The sequence below is a fragment of the Fukomys damarensis genome, unplaced genomic scaffold (genome assembly GCF_012274545.1).
Source record: "Fukomys damarensis isolate Sample0158 unplaced genomic scaffold, DMR_v1.0_HiC HiC_scaffold_2, whole genome shotgun sequence".
In the NCBI taxonomy this organism is placed as follows: Eukaryota; Metazoa; Chordata; class Mammalia; order Rodentia; family Bathyergidae; genus Fukomys; species Fukomys damarensis.
In genome coordinates this window covers 27,572,734-27,588,498 of record NW_022900914.1, presented here as the reverse complement: position 1 = coordinate 27,588,498, position 15,765 = coordinate 27,572,734, and the positions used below count along the sequence as shown (strand labels likewise).

The following is a 15,765-nucleotide window of genomic DNA, read 5'->3' as shown; positions in this document are numbered from 1 at the left end:
CCAGAGAAAGACAGGTAGGCTCTTTTGGCATTCCTGAGACTAAGCATACCAGGATTAGTTGAGACCTTGACACACACACACACACACACACACACACACACACACACACACTCACACACAATGTTCACTCCTATATTCACACCTCCTTACACAGACATGCAGATCTTCCAGTTTGTATACATGGAGATATATCCATTTTATTCTTTGTGCAGGATTTTTCTGCATGTGTTAACAGCAAAGTAATTACTGATCCCATTTATTCAGTTTTCATGAAATATCCACTTTGAGTCATGAACTGTCTTAAATTCTGGGCTATAAGAGTAGCAGCTCTTCTCAAAATGATCCTATAGTCTAGGGGGCCAACAGGCAATAAGAAAATGAGCAAATATGTGTTAGGTGATGGAAATGCTATGGAGAAAAATAAAATAATATACCATACCTAGAATAGTGAGTGCTGTAGTAGAAAAAGGAAGGCCTCACAAGACAATATTTAAAAGCCTAAGGATAGGGTGAGGTAGAGAGCTATGCAGATGCGGAGGAGGGAAACTTCCAGGCAAAGGAGAGTGCAGCCCAAAGACTTCGAGGTGAAGTATGCTCAGTGCATGTGAGGAGCAAGGAATGGGAGCAATGTGGGTGCTGAGCCCACTGGTGGGGATGAGCAAGGAAAGATGATGGCAGTAGGCACATGGTCTGCAGCCAAGTTTAGGGACCTTGGCTCTGAGTCAGAATGAAAACTCCTGCTCTGAACTAGGTGTTAAGAGAGTCAGTCTGACTTCAGGATCAAAGAGAGACGATAAGAACAAAAGCAAGGACACTATGTCAATAGACCAGCAGATAAGTGATCAAGTGGGAATCGTACAATTAAAATCATTTGCAATTGGGTTCAATATAATATACAAAAAACAAACAGCCCTATAGGAATGAGTTTGAAGTTTAAATGATAATATTTGAGAAGTCATAATATTTGAGAAGGAAATGTTAGTTATCCTAATTTGATCTTTACATATTATATAAATGTTTTAAATTACAATGATGTACCTCATAATAACAAATACTATGGATCAATTAATTTTAAAAAAAACTTTAAAGTACATTAATTCATCTCTTTGTATTACCTGATGTGGAGGGGTCCTAGCACAAGTCCTCCTCAGACACTGGGGACTACTGTATTGAAAGGCAGACACAGACTGAGGTCGCTGGTACATAAGCTCTGGACATCCATAAATAAGTAGCTCAGCATATTATCAGGCTTCCAAGGCCCATGAGCCTTTGCACATGACCTTCAGAATCAACTGTTTCTGAGCTCTCAGAACAGGACACCTGCTAGTTCCGAGCTGCATTTCTCCCAGTGTGTCTCCAATAGCATTTCTTCCCACACCCCTTCCTTTCTGTCACACCATGAGCCTTCACTAAAGACAGGGACAAATAGGCCTACTTCACAATATCAAGATCTAAAGGGAAGAAATCTCATTTAGTCCATCCTGGATCACCATAGTAACCTAGGTCCTGATATTATTTAATCTACTTTCAAATTTCATCTCCAAAATGAGCAAAATCAGAGTAAAAGAAGAAATATTAGGCCATGAAGACCGGGGAAATACAAAATAGTCAAGTTTTAATGCCACTGTTCAAGCTCTGAGCGAAAGAGAATGGAGGTCTGTCTAGAGCTCTATTTTATTTCTCTTAGAAATATGTCAAATTGGGCCAGGGATTTGGCTCAGTGGTTCTGGTGCCTGCTTTGCAAGCACAAAATCCTGAGTTTGATACCCAGTACCCGCCCTAAAAAAAAAAAGAAAGAAAGGAAAAGGGCCAGGGATTTGGCTCAATGGTTCCGCCACCTACCTCGCAAGCACAAGGACCTAAGTTTGATCCCCAGTACCAAAAAAAAAAAAAACAAACAAAGAAAAAGACAATGCATAGAAATATGTCAAATTGAAAACAAAGCCTTACCTAGAGATTAGCAAGTGGTCAGTTTGGAATAAATGAGGCAGACTGTCTGACAACAGTGCCACAGAGATGCAGTGCGTTGATCCCAACTACAGACACCAAGAGTGCTGGGCTGTTTTATCAGGCTTGCCTGCCCCTCCTCCTTTGTAGCTCTCACCACTCTCTCAGAAGTTCCTGGTGCGTCCCATCGGGTTCTTCCTTCGGACCTCTTATACATTCTTTGGGGTGGTATAATCTATAGGTCCCACCTTGGCTGTCAGGCAGATCATGATTGGAGTCTTGATTCTGCACAATTAGCCATATTGATTTTGAATTTTCTTTAACATTTATTTTGATCATTACATATTTATATAATGATTATATTCATCATGGGGAATTGGTGCATGTACATGACACATCTTTTTTTTTTCTTTTTTCTTTTTTGGTTTTTTGAGACAGGATCTCAGTATATAGCTCAGGCTGGCCTTGATCTCACTATGTAGCACAGGTTGGCCTTGAATTCATGTCAGCTCTCCTGCCTCAGCCTCCGGAGTGCTGGGATTATAGGAATGAGCCACCACACCCAGGTCATAGCATTATCTTAAATTAGCAAACCTCTCATGCAAGAATTTTGTAAAAGTAAGTGAGACAAACATGTTGAGCTTTTAGTAGAGAGTCTGTCTTATACAAAATGTTCAATAAATGTTGGACATCGTTTTTACCATCATTAGTGCTGTATGTATGAGGCCATGCTCAGGATCATAAGACAGTCCAGCAATATCCAAAACATGATCAAATGGGAAGAAAAAAGGAAAAGAACATAGACCACCTGTTTTTCCATCTTACTGTGTCCCTTGAGCTCGAATGGCTGTGACAAGCCATTTGTGCTTTGATGGAGGTGACACTTCCTCTCAGTGCCTGTGTGATTGCAGAAGTACTCCACTCTTCCTGCCATGGCCTCACTGGCAAATCAAGAGATATCTGCAGCACCAGGCTTGTAATACAGCATTTTAACATGAATTTGGGTTCTAATTTATAAACTTTTCATAATTAATAAAAAGCACACAATGAAAATCATACATTTGGAGACTACAAATCACAGTTAAATAAATCACCGACTCCTATTTTCATCAGTTGTGAGAATGTGCTCAATACTGGGCGTAAAAGGAAATGTAAGAAGATCGGAGCAGAATCTCCAGAGTTCCCCAAGTTTGTGTTTTCTCCTTTTCTGTGAATGTTGTTCATAGTCAGAACTTCATTCCGAAAACAAAACAATTCATAAGAGCAAAGACTTTGGGATCCTCCCAGTAGCCCTTCTCTCACTCCTACCTGGCCCAGATCACCAGCTGCTTCTTTCTCCATCATTTTCTCTTTATTTCTGGCACACTCTTCCCTTCCCAGAGCACTGAAATGCCACCAGCATGTCCATTGGCAAAATGGGCTTACAATGTTTACTCATAACAGAGTCATCTATTATTTGTCTTAGGGAAAGCAAAATGGGTATGATTTAACTCACATATTTAAAGGTGAACATTCGCAGAAAAATAATCATTTGGAATATTTGGCTGAACTATAAGAAATTGCTGATATTTGGCCATTTTATGCTACAAACAGCAATAACATATGGTTCAAACTAGCAAAAAACATCATATTACTTGACTAAGTGAATATCGCATCTCAAGGGAAAAAAGGATGTCGCCGTTTCAAAGAAAGAAAAGGAAATTAAAAAAAGAAAAGAAAAAAAGTGATGATAGCTTAGAGGAAGATAGAGAGTTGGTTCACCAAACCAGCACACGGAAGTCAGTAGCTGCAAATGCTGCAACACTGAACAAGAATTTGCCAACCAAAAAAAAAGACACTGAAAACAACCATTCAAAAAGACTCAAAGTTTTACAAACACCTTCTTAATACCCAGGAGGAGAAGACCTTAACAAGTATCATATCATCCTCATTTTATAGACGAGACATTTAAATGATCACTAAAAATGAATCTATCAACCATAATACAAATTATGGGGGAAATGTTCACAATTAAGTCAATTACGTGTCCAATTCTTGCACAAAAGTTGATATTTTAGAGTGTACACTTAATGAATTACAGGAGGACAATTGTTGTGGAGATGTAAAAATTATGAAAGAAAAGGGATAGTTCTGGAAACAGTAGTACATGTTTAATTCCAGCATTCCAGAAGGCTGCAACAGGAAGATTACAAGTTCAAGTGTAACCTGGGCAACTCAGAAAGACCCTGTCTCAAAATAAAATACTCTTTTTTGGCTGGGGTGTATCTCAGTGCAAAGGCCCTGAGTTCAATCCCCATTGCTGCCCCATCCAGAAAGAAGAGAAAAAAAACAAAAAACAAAAGAAGCGAGAGTACCTAAGAGCTTGAAGAAGGGATACAAGTTGATTCACCAAACCTACACACAGAAATCAGTAGCTGCAAAGCACCAAAGTATGTTTTGAGGCAGGAAGAAAAGTAAATCAATTAGTGAAAGTGCAAAGGAGAACCAGGCTCTCAGTTCAAAGGGACATCTGACAAGGCCTGTTCTTTCTCACTTACGGGGTAGCCAAGGTACTCATACACCATATGTGGCCCCTGACTTATTATTTAAACTTATTCAGAAGCTGAGGCTCAGGCCAGCGATTTAGCTCAGTGGTTCCACTGCCTCCCTCTCAAGCTCAAGGACCCGAGTTCCATCACTGGTACAAAAAAAAAAAAAAAAATAGAAAAAAAAAAAAAAAAAAAAAAAAAAAAAATCACTTCTCAGCCTTTTGGCTAAGATCAAGTGCAGAAGCTGAGATTTAAGGCAATATATTTGTGTAAGACATTTAAGTTTTTGAAGTGTATTTCCAACCATCTTTATGTCACTCCCACAGAAGAGGTGGTAAGAAAGGTAATGTTATCCCTTCAAATAGGTAAAAGATGTTTTAGCCCAGTGTTACTGAGAAGGCACTGGAGGCTATGCAATGATCATGACCTCACAGGGCTTTGGGGACATGACTGGGACATGGGTCTTCTGATTGCTTATTTTCAGAAATGACAGAAGACCCAAGTGTCCGCTCTACAAACGATTTCTCTATAATCACCTGACTCATGGTTGTGTTTGCTGCATAAAGGGCCTTGAGAGGTCTACTTCACAGACCCACAGGCTGTGCTCAAGTCATCTTCATTTTTCTTTTTCTTGAGTCTTTATCTCACCCCTGGCCCTGTCTACCCAAAGGAGAAAATGACATTGTTGAAAAAGTGAAGAGAAATGATGAATATTCAAAATGGTTAGCCAGGGAGGGCAGTGAAGAGTTTTCTGAGTCAAACCTTGAAGCTAAAAGAATTTCAGTGCAGGTTTGATGCCTCTTAGTGTTATCCAAATAGCTTAGACCTGTGGTTTGGGTCTGAAGCTGATATCCTTAATGTTGTTTACTTTCTCTATTAAACATGACTAATATGCTCTAACCTTGGGATTAAATATGCTTTAAAACCTAATTAAAACTGAAGATTACATTTTATTTCTATACAAAGGAAACAAAATACAAAAGAAGTTTCCCTCAAGGTTAATAGAGAAATAAGTTATCTCATTTCTTTGCCTTTTTAAAACGTTTCAATTCAAATCTAAATTGAATATTCTTTTAGCTTTAATGGTGGATGGCAATTTATTAAAAAATATCGCATGCCTATTTCTGAATTATCCTTATTTACAAAGTGAACCAAAGAAATGAAAACCTAAAAGAGTAGATTATTTCTATGTATTTGCTTGTCATAAAGACCAGAATATGGGTAAATTTAGTATGATTTGAGAAAACAAACTGCTCATAAATGTACACATCTGTGAGGACAGTAAACACAGTGATGTGTCACCATTTAGCTAATGGTAACCTCCACTCTAAGCAGGACATTGAAAGATCGGGGCATATGAACAATGCATTTTGAATTCAAAAGACATACTCATTTCTTGGTGATTCTCAGTAGCATGAAAGTACAAAGTAAAAGAAGAGAGTACACAATACCAATCTTTCTTCATAATATTTTGCATGGATAAGACAGTGTATTGAGATTTGTAGACCAGATTCTATTGTTTTAATTTATTTATAAAACATTCTTTTTGTACATTCTTTTTGAATACTGCCTATTGCCATGCACAGTGCAAGAGCTTAAGAGGAAAACTGGTTTATTCATTTATGGCTGTTCTCAAAGATCTTAGATTATAGTGATATATAAACTTGCTTTAAAGCAAGTTTACATTCCCTGAATCATGGGCAGTAGAAGAGCCACTTGGAAATAAACAATCAAGCATTAAAAAATAATCATAGGGCCAGGGATTTAGCTCAGATTTAGCTTAGTTCCACCGCTTGTCTCACAAACATAAGGTTCTGACTTTGATCCACAGGACCAAAATAATAATAATAATAATAATAGTAATAATAATAAACATGACAAACAATAAGATCTTAGTAAAGTAGGTTATGGTATACGTTTTATTGGTATATGATGAAATCATTTTAAAAGTAAGTTCTTGACTTCTATTTAAGAACATTCAGAGCATACTACTTGAAAAATCACAATACCGTACCAGTTATACCTCAACACTTAAAGACTTAAACTACAATATTTTATATCTCATATTTTGGGGGTTAGCCAAGGAGCCTTTTTGCTGGATTCCCCTGGATACCGATCATGCAGCAATGCAATGCAATGTGGCCACCAGGACATTCAGGTTCTTGCTCAATGGGACAGATGGGAAGACTGGACTTCTTCATAAATGTAGGTTTTATTCATTCTTCAAGAAGGAAAACCAGGGCCGGGAATTTAGCTCAGCGGTTCGGTGGCCTGCCTTGCAAGCACAAGGACCCGAGTTCAATTCCCGGTACCAAAAAAAAAAGAAGGAAAACCAGAAGCTTATCAGGCCATCAGTTTGCATCATATTTTGTGCAGTCCCATTGGCCAAATGGCATGGATAATGCCAGAGTTGACTTGAGAAGAGCAAATACCAGGGTACATGCATCCTTGGAGGGATAACTCAAAATTGTGTGCTCATTATAAACACATTCTAACACATATACTACCTCTTCATACACACAATCTAAAGAATATATACCAAAAGATATATTTATCTTTGAGAGAGGAGAAAACAAAGTTACAAAGTTTTTTAAAAATTTTATATGCATTTAAAAATTCTACAGTGAATTATAGAAGATGTACTAATTCTATTAAAGATTCAAAGTTCAAATAAAATTATCTACCTACCTTTATCCTATCCAAAAATGCAAAATTGGTTCCACTGTTAAAATTTCTAAATGACGCGTGTTTCATTGCAAAAGCACTAGTTGGAGACTTGGGTCCGTTTTTCATTCTTCTGGAAGGAAATCTGTAGCACTGCATGCTATTTTTCCACAATTTTGCTAAACTTCACCCATCCATTTAGTTTTGAAGGGTTGAAAATCAGATATGAGTCATGTGTGATTCATCAAAATTACAGTAATATTAGTGTGCTTTCAGACAGTAATCAACTACACACACACTCATAACAATGTCAAGTGATTCTCATGAGGGTCACCTCGTTCTTCAGCGACACTCTCCTAATTCAGCATCTCTCTTCTGGATCATCCCCACCCCTTCGTGGCCATTCCCTCAAGATCCACTTTATTCCAAAGCTTTATTTCATTAGCTCAGCTCACACTGATATCTCTTATTTATGGTGTCTTTGGTTCCCTGGTTCCGTTCTGGTTTTTGTTATCATTTAATGGTTTATCTTATGTATGTGCGGGCTCTCAGTGTTTACTCAGGTATTTGAAATGTCTCCAACAGCTCTGAGCTTTGCTGCAACACTTGAGCACAAACTTGGGCTATTTAAATGCCTTCAAATTGCTATTAGTTGAGCATTTGGATGGTCAGCAGTCAAGAATAATCCCAGTTTCCATCCTTTCCCTTGCAAGAGGAGAGAGAGGTGTTGAATTTCCTGGTTATGCACACTCACATTTCTCCCCAGCCATGCCACCACCTTTAAGAAAGGAAAGCACCTTGCAAGTGACCACACTGCTATCTGAGCAGGTGTACTTTTATGTTGGTGATCTGTGGAGGACATAGGGAAGGAAGGTATTTTAATAAATAAACATTTTTGATGTAGTAGTTTTTACTTGTCACAAATTGAACCAACAATTCTCTTTCCCTCTGTCTCCTTCCTGAATGTCCTGCCTGTCAGCCGGAGGTGAGAGAAGATGGTTTTGGCAGAGAGAAGACTTATGTGTTAATATTTCCTGCAGCCAGAGCGGAGGCAGACAGCTCTTGTTGCATTATGGAGATGTAAGGAAATGGGGTTGTTTCAAAAGCAATAAAAGTTTCCTTTATAGTCCTTTTTTTTTTTTTTTTACACTGGCTGTTTCAATCTGATTCTTTCCTAGCTTTTTGCAGATGATAAAATAGGTGGAAAGAAATGTTTATCTAATAAAGTACATGCTATTAAACGTGCTGCATCATCGCTTTCTTCCATTGGCATCTATTATGGAATTTAGGAGCCTTTTCTCTTCTTTTGCTCCCTGTTCCTGTTTGAAGGCTCTACTACTCCTCAGAGTTGTGTCCATCTCTGCCTCCTGACTCTGTGACAAGAACCTGGTGGTGATTTTCCACTGTCTCTTTTCCCTTGACATGATCCTCTTTGCCTGGGATTTATGTAGTGAGCAGACTGCTTTCTAGGGCAAAGGGAGTTTGTCTGGTTCAGGAGTAGAGCTACCCCCAGTGAGCTGTGAGTTGGGCAAACTTGTCTTCAGTGTTGCAGGATAGGGTGGGTGCTCCATGCCCCGTGCCCCAGTCTTTCTCCCAACTTTCTTCTCTTTGCCACAAGAGGGTCTGTATGATCTGCAAACATGTAGAGCACTGAGGAGTAAGTCACCTGCAGACCCTTACAGTCATTTCTGCGAAAGGAGCAGAGAGTTTTTCTGTGGTATGTAGGACGTACACAGGGTTCTTACCCACCTACACATGACCTGAGCTCTGTGAAGACCGTGCCTATTCTTGGAGTCACTTCTGCTCTACCTGCTGGCTCATTCTGTGCATTCACCACATCCATTGAGGATAGAGAAAATGTTAACAACGCAGGCCCACTAGTTAGTTGCTCACATTCAAAGCCTGGCTCTGCCACTTCCTAGCCAGGTGGCCTTGAGCAAGCTGTTTTATTTCTCGGCACTTGAGTTTGCTTCAAATGTATAAAATGAGAAAAAATAATCATATTTACCTAAGCTTGTTTTGAGGATTAAATGGTTTAATACACGAAAAGCACTTTGAACAATGTTTATCGCATTGTAAGTATTCAATGAATGTTATATTTGCATTCATTTCTTAAACTATTTAAGAGTGGCTACCTTGTCTGATGTCTTTCCTGCCATATTGAATTTGGAGGGTCTTATTCCCCCTACGACCAGGGCTGATTGGACCAGGCAAAGAAACAAGAAAGGAATTTTAAAAGGAAATCTAACATTGTTATAATAATTTAACAAATGCAGTAAAATTTTGTAGACTTACTGAACTCAAAGCCAATCAGAGATGGTTTTAATCTATGGATATCAAAAATGGAAATATCAATCAGAGTAACAGACAGAGTGTAAGTGCACACATATACCACCTCAATTCCTCACTCTGTCCCCTCCTACGGCTACCAAACCGCAATGAGAGATTCTGATGAGATTCTCTGAGGGCCACAATTATGTGTATTCTGAAAAGAGCTGTCAGTGATTCTGATATCTCTCAACTTACCCTTTTCCCACTGGAGTGTACGCATCCTGACTCAGTTTATGGAGGAGAGAGATGAGGACAGGAGAGAAAAGATGGCTCTGTCAGAGCCATGCAGCTAGCTGTCATGGAACAGCACCCCTCAGGGCTCACCTTACATTTCTAGTTTAGAATCTCCAGCCTCTTGTGGCATATGCTTGCTGCAAATAAAATAATTTCTGAAAGTCTTCAGAGGATATCCCACAAATGCTCAGAATCAAACTGTCCTATAAGCTACTGGTAGCTTTTCTCCTTCCCTTCTCCCTGCCTTCATCAGTTCTTCAAGTACTGGGCTCATACTCTTGGTACAGCTGAGTCCATGAAGCTCCAGGTCCTTGGCATCTCTGTTCCCACTGCTTCCTCTGGTGAGCATGCCACTTGCATTGAGATCTCTGCCCCTCCTATGGATATCATTACCTCCAGTTGGGCACTGGTGCCTCCTGCTGGGCACAGTACCCCACGAATACCCCGGGCACTTTAAGGTGCCAAAGGTTGTGTTGTGTACAAAATGAAGGTAATACAATCCGCATTGTACCCTGCCACCAAATTTTAACAGGACAGTTCTTTCTTTCAGTGCTTTATTTATGGTGCCCGTTTTCTTCCCTGTGTCTCTAGCTGATATTGTGTGTGAAACTGAGTAACAGGAGGGAAGAACATAATAATGAATCCAGACAACTAAGCCTTTATTTCTACTTTAATTTGGCTTTCTAATTCTTTTTTTCCATTGGGATAAATGCTCTGAAACTGAAATCATGAGTAAAAAACAATAACAATAATAAAAATCCAATGCTTTCTGAGCACCTACTATTTGCAGGACATAGTGCCAAGCGCTTCACCTCCATCAGCTCATTTAATATTTACAAGTGCCATATAACAAAGGTAATAATATTATCCCCACTTATAGATAAAACTGTATTGTGCTTAGTTACTTTCTCAACAGCTACCCAGTAAAGGGCAGAGAAGATATAATAGCTAAGTATGCTGCCTCCAAAACTCAATGTTACAACTTGAAAGCTGGACTGGGGGGTACCACTCAGTGACAGAGTGCTGGGTTCAATTCCCAGTGCAGACGTGCTTACACACACACACACACACACACACACACACACACACAGAGAGAATATATATATTTCCAGAGAGAGAAATATCACATGTTTAAAGGGTCCAAAAGGTCCTAATATTATGCTGAACTTTCCTGTAAAAAGCTATAAAATCTATTATGAAAATGGGCTCCTGCCATATCTGCCCCAAGGGTCACCGAGCCTGTCAAACATGTCTAATCCTCAGGAGTGGATCAGCACAGGCTCCCACTGTGACAGCTTAGAAGTGGCAGAACCAGGACCATATGCTTGGCTGTGTGCAGCAGATCTAAGCAGCAAGATCATGCGCTTCTCATTTTCCCGTTTTCACTGAGGCTCTTGGATTATTGAAGATGCCATGGAGTCAGGAGGTGAAAGAGATGGAAATGGAAATGATCTAGTTCATGCAGTGCTAAGAAGACTAGTAGCCCAGTTGTTGGAAGTTGCCCATCTGGGGACCTGGGACAACAGCATCCTTCCCCATCTGTGTCTGCTCAAGAGCCCCGTGGGGCAACTTGGAATTCAGGAGTTGTGCAGACCTCCATCTCTGACAAAACTCCACCTGAGAGGTATTTTCTGATGATTGTCAACAATCAGATGAATTATAGATGATGTTGGTAAACAAAACACTGCCTTGATGAATGATGAGCTGGCTCTACTCTGACATGACTGCTAAGTCATTCAAAGCACTGATTAAACCCATTACTGTAAAATAATCACCATCCATTACCTTTAATGTCGTGAACTGACAACCTAGTTAAGGCAGCTGATGGTGTCAACAAAGTGATTTGTTGTACTGCATGTCCATCGACAATAAATCACTTCAATAAATCAATGAACAGTAGCAATAAAACAATATATTTTCATATTTCTTGACATTCAATTACAGAGAGTGTATACTGACTTATTCTTAAACACAAACACTGATATGGAAGGATTCTGCATTTGCCAGCAATGAACACAGGATAAATTCTATTTTGGCCCAGGCTAGAAGAGACTCGGGTAGTTAAGTTTCTGTGCCTGTGTATGGGTGTGTGTGTGTATGTGTGTGTGTGTGTGTGTGTGTGTGCCTTTCTTAGCTACTTACCCAGCTGCTGCCACCCAGGTAACACATTGCACAAGCACAACAATGCCCCTTGTCCCTGACATACATAAGGCAACAACACAGAAGAAAGAGCAGTGTGGCCAGGAGTTAGGTGACCTTCAGCCAGCTGTTTGACCTTGCAACAAGTCACTTAACCTTTCTGGGATTCACTTTCTTCTCTAAAGTGAGGATACTATTGGCCTATGGCAAAGATTGGCCCTAACAATTAACTGAAAGACTATATATGACAATCTTTTAATAAAATATAACAAATTCAGAATTTAGTTTTCTTTTCTTTCATTCTGAAGCTACTATTAGTTCAAAAATCTCTCATTTATGTGCCAAGAATTCTGCCAGCTCTAGAAGTTTTATAGTAATTAAATCTTAGCTAACTTAATTTTCAAAACAGTAGTATTCTGCATGCATATTTTTTCCTAATTCACCAACACAATATCTTAACAGAATCTGTGTTTATAAAAACTCATTATATAGATGGTCTCCAAGTATGTAATGCATATTTTCTTTTAGTCATTATGATTAAAATTTTTAAAATTACGTTACATACTCTGAATCTTTAACTCAGTTTCACATTTTTTTTAGAAAACTATTAGATATGAGTACCTGTGTGAGATGGACAAAAAAGTATGATCCACACACTCTGAAAGGATCTGCTTTCTCGTAGAGAGGGAAAAGGAAGTATACAATCAGTAGGGGATACGACTGAATCTGTGAAGAGCAATAAACTACCAAGCTTCCTTATCATTAAGAGAAAGAGAAATTTAATTTAATTGGACAAGAGAGAAGCACCGAGTCAAGTTTAACATTACAGATGGTCATGGAAGGATGAGTAATTGTCAATTAGGAGAGCAATGTGATAGGGGGTGGAGGAATTGACCATTCATGGAGAGATGTTCTTAATAGAGAGATATACCAAGGTAAAGGTAGGAACAGAGACAGCATGGTGTGGTGTGGGAACCACAATGAGAGGCTAAATTATGTATGTTAATGAATTAACTTCAAAGTCCCAGTGACTAGACATAAAAACACATCAAATGCTGATTTCCTGCCCATCTTGCACATCCATCACGGATCAATGGGGACCATGAGTCCATCACTTTGAGGCAGTATTATCAGATGTCTACAACTTTCCTCAGCACTTCATTGGGAGAACAAAGTAGCATGAAGAATTCATACCTATTCTTTTATGCTCTGGCGTGGAAGTAACACATGTTTCTCTTGCTAACAATTAATTAACCAGAACTAGCCATATGGCTTGCCCAACTGCAAGGAGCTCAGCAACACAGGAGGAAATAGTTGATTTGGTGGGCACTGCAATCTATTTCATGGATGGACTATAAATCATGTACCAAGGGAGTAAAAGACAAGATAGGAAATGTCTGCCACTTTTAGACAGGAATGACAAGATGGGCATTTGCACTTTCCTCAATAGAAGTTGAGGTGATGACACCTCAACTCCAGACTAGGGAGATGACCTAATGGGGTTTAGTCAGAATCCAGCTGCCAAGCACTTCTACAGCTGGTCTATATAAGTTATGCAGGGACAGAGAGCTAAATCTAGTTCTTTTCTCAGAGAGGTGGCAGAGTCAATGTCTAAACTGGTGCCATGGCCATTATCATGGAAAGATGTGTGTAAGAAAATTAGGAAAGCAAACTTTATTATATTTGGCTATGATTTGAATGTGGGACCGGAAGATTAGAGAACACAGAAGGGGCAGATCCAGGGGCCTTACAATAACATATCGTTTCATGTGTGGTCCAGAGGCAGAGCTGCTGTCCAGACTTCATAGCAAGGAGTTAATAGTGCTCTATGAGGTTCAATGTTGAGGTGAGGCACAGCAGAACCAGGAGAAACCAAAGAAGTCATATCTAGGGTGCCTTGAAATCCATTAATAAATTAAAACTTCTTAGTCAGGTATAGTAGTGCATGCCCACAATCTCAGCACTCAGGAGGCTAAGGCAGGAAGACAGAGTTCAAGGTCAGCTTGGGCTACACAGTGAGATGCTGATTCAAAAGCCAACATCAAACATTGCTTATGGTTTGCAATAAACCCCTGGTCTAATTCTTCACCAATAGGATGACCACCCAAATCTTTAAAAGAGATAGCATGTGTCTTATAAGTCAGCAAACATGGTGGCTCTAGGAAAATAACAGGCATCTCACTAACCACACATAATTAGTATTAACATTCCTTTAGAGTTTTTATTTATAACACAATAGAATCAGTGTGCCTGTGCTCCATCTTTCACACTAACTACGTGTCAGAGGACAGGAAAATTACTTCATGACTGTATATTTCAATTTCCTCATGAGATATATATTGTTTGCTACAGTATTATCTCTTTGAGTTTTCACTGGTCACTTCCTCTAAATTTCAATTGCCACTACCAATATTGCCCTCTACTATGTTATATATCTTCCATCTTATTCTTATTTATACTAGTTATCTCCCACTGGGATGTAAGATCCATGACAATAGAGATGTTTGTTTAGTTCATAGATGTTCAATACAAATAGATAGGTTGCTCTATTGATGTTAGTAATAATATGATTACCATAAAACAGACTTCTTATTGGACTCAGCAATAAATATAACACAGAGCTGTTTCTACTATGGTTCTTGAACTAAATAAAAAATAAGTTCCCTGACCATAAGCATATTTCTACATCAACATTTTAAACAGCTGTGTCCGATCTCAATATAGGTGCCCCTAAAATTTACATTGGTACTTCCCATTACTCTGATGTTTGAATTCTCTCTTTAGCTATAATCCATACTATAACACATACCTCTGTACATAGAATAGTGCAATCTTCTCATAGCATCCTAAAGAACAAGTCACAAGTAAACTTACAAGAACATTTCAGCAACTTTTTAAACTAAGTTGGCTTTGGCCAAATTGTCTCCCAAGAAGGAATCATCAATTTCCATTCCTCTTTGCGGGAGAGACCCCGAGAGTGATGAGTAAGCCTGTGGCCTCTTTGAGAGAGGCGGAACCCAGCCCTCACTTTCCCTACCTCTGCCTGAATGCTCTGAGCATGTTAATTAACCCTCAGGTTTTAGTTTATCTGGAAAATACATCAGTCTTAAGATTAAATATGAAAATATACATAAACTATAAAATGGGATCTGATACATAGTATGTACTAAATTTTACCATTTTATTTCAGTATATGAAATTGTCATTTCACCATACTTTTATCAACACTGAGTTTTTAAAAATATAATTCCAAAGCCAAAATATGATTTCATTATCAGTTACATTTGCATTCATTCAATCACTAAAGACAACAAATATTTTGTATGATTATATTTCATTTTCTCCATTGAGGTTATCATGTCTTGCTGATCTGTGAGATTATTTGAAATATTAAGAAAATTAATTTCCTTTCTGTGCTTTAATATATTAAGGAGCATATTTAAGAAAGTCAGCCCTCAGCCTAAGGTTGCTAAACCTGGTCTTCAGGCTAAGGTTGCTATAAGAATGCCACAAGCATTACACCTGCAAAAGCTTTAATAGACTCCATACAGCACTGCTGGCATCTGCAAAAAGTTTGAGAGAATTCCTAAAGGTAGGCAAGACTACCCTACAGAAACTTGCTTCAGAGATCTCTGCTCTGAAAATTCTGGCTTTCCTTCCTAGGTCTCTACCCCTATCTCACATGATATAGAAGGAATATTTACTACTACTGGCACCCAAATGATGTTTAAAATAAGCTATATTTTAAAACATAGCTTATTTTATCAATCTGTGGAATTAACTCTCTCCAAATATTTTTTCAAACTTAATTGTGAAACTTCTTTAACTTTTGCCCCTCTCTCTCTCTCTCTCTCTCTCTCTCTTTTGTTTATCTTTTTTATCTTTTGCCCCTCTCTCTCTCTCTCTCTCTCTCTCTCTCTCT

General features: G+C 38.8%; 1 pseudogene; it reads left to right on the top strand.

Annotated features, from left to right (window-relative positions):
* The first annotated feature begins 4,680 nt into the window (after positions 1-4,680).
* LOC117286711 lies at positions 4,681-4,818 on the top strand (annotated as a pseudogene).
* Positions 4,819-15,765: the final 10,947 nt, after the last annotated feature.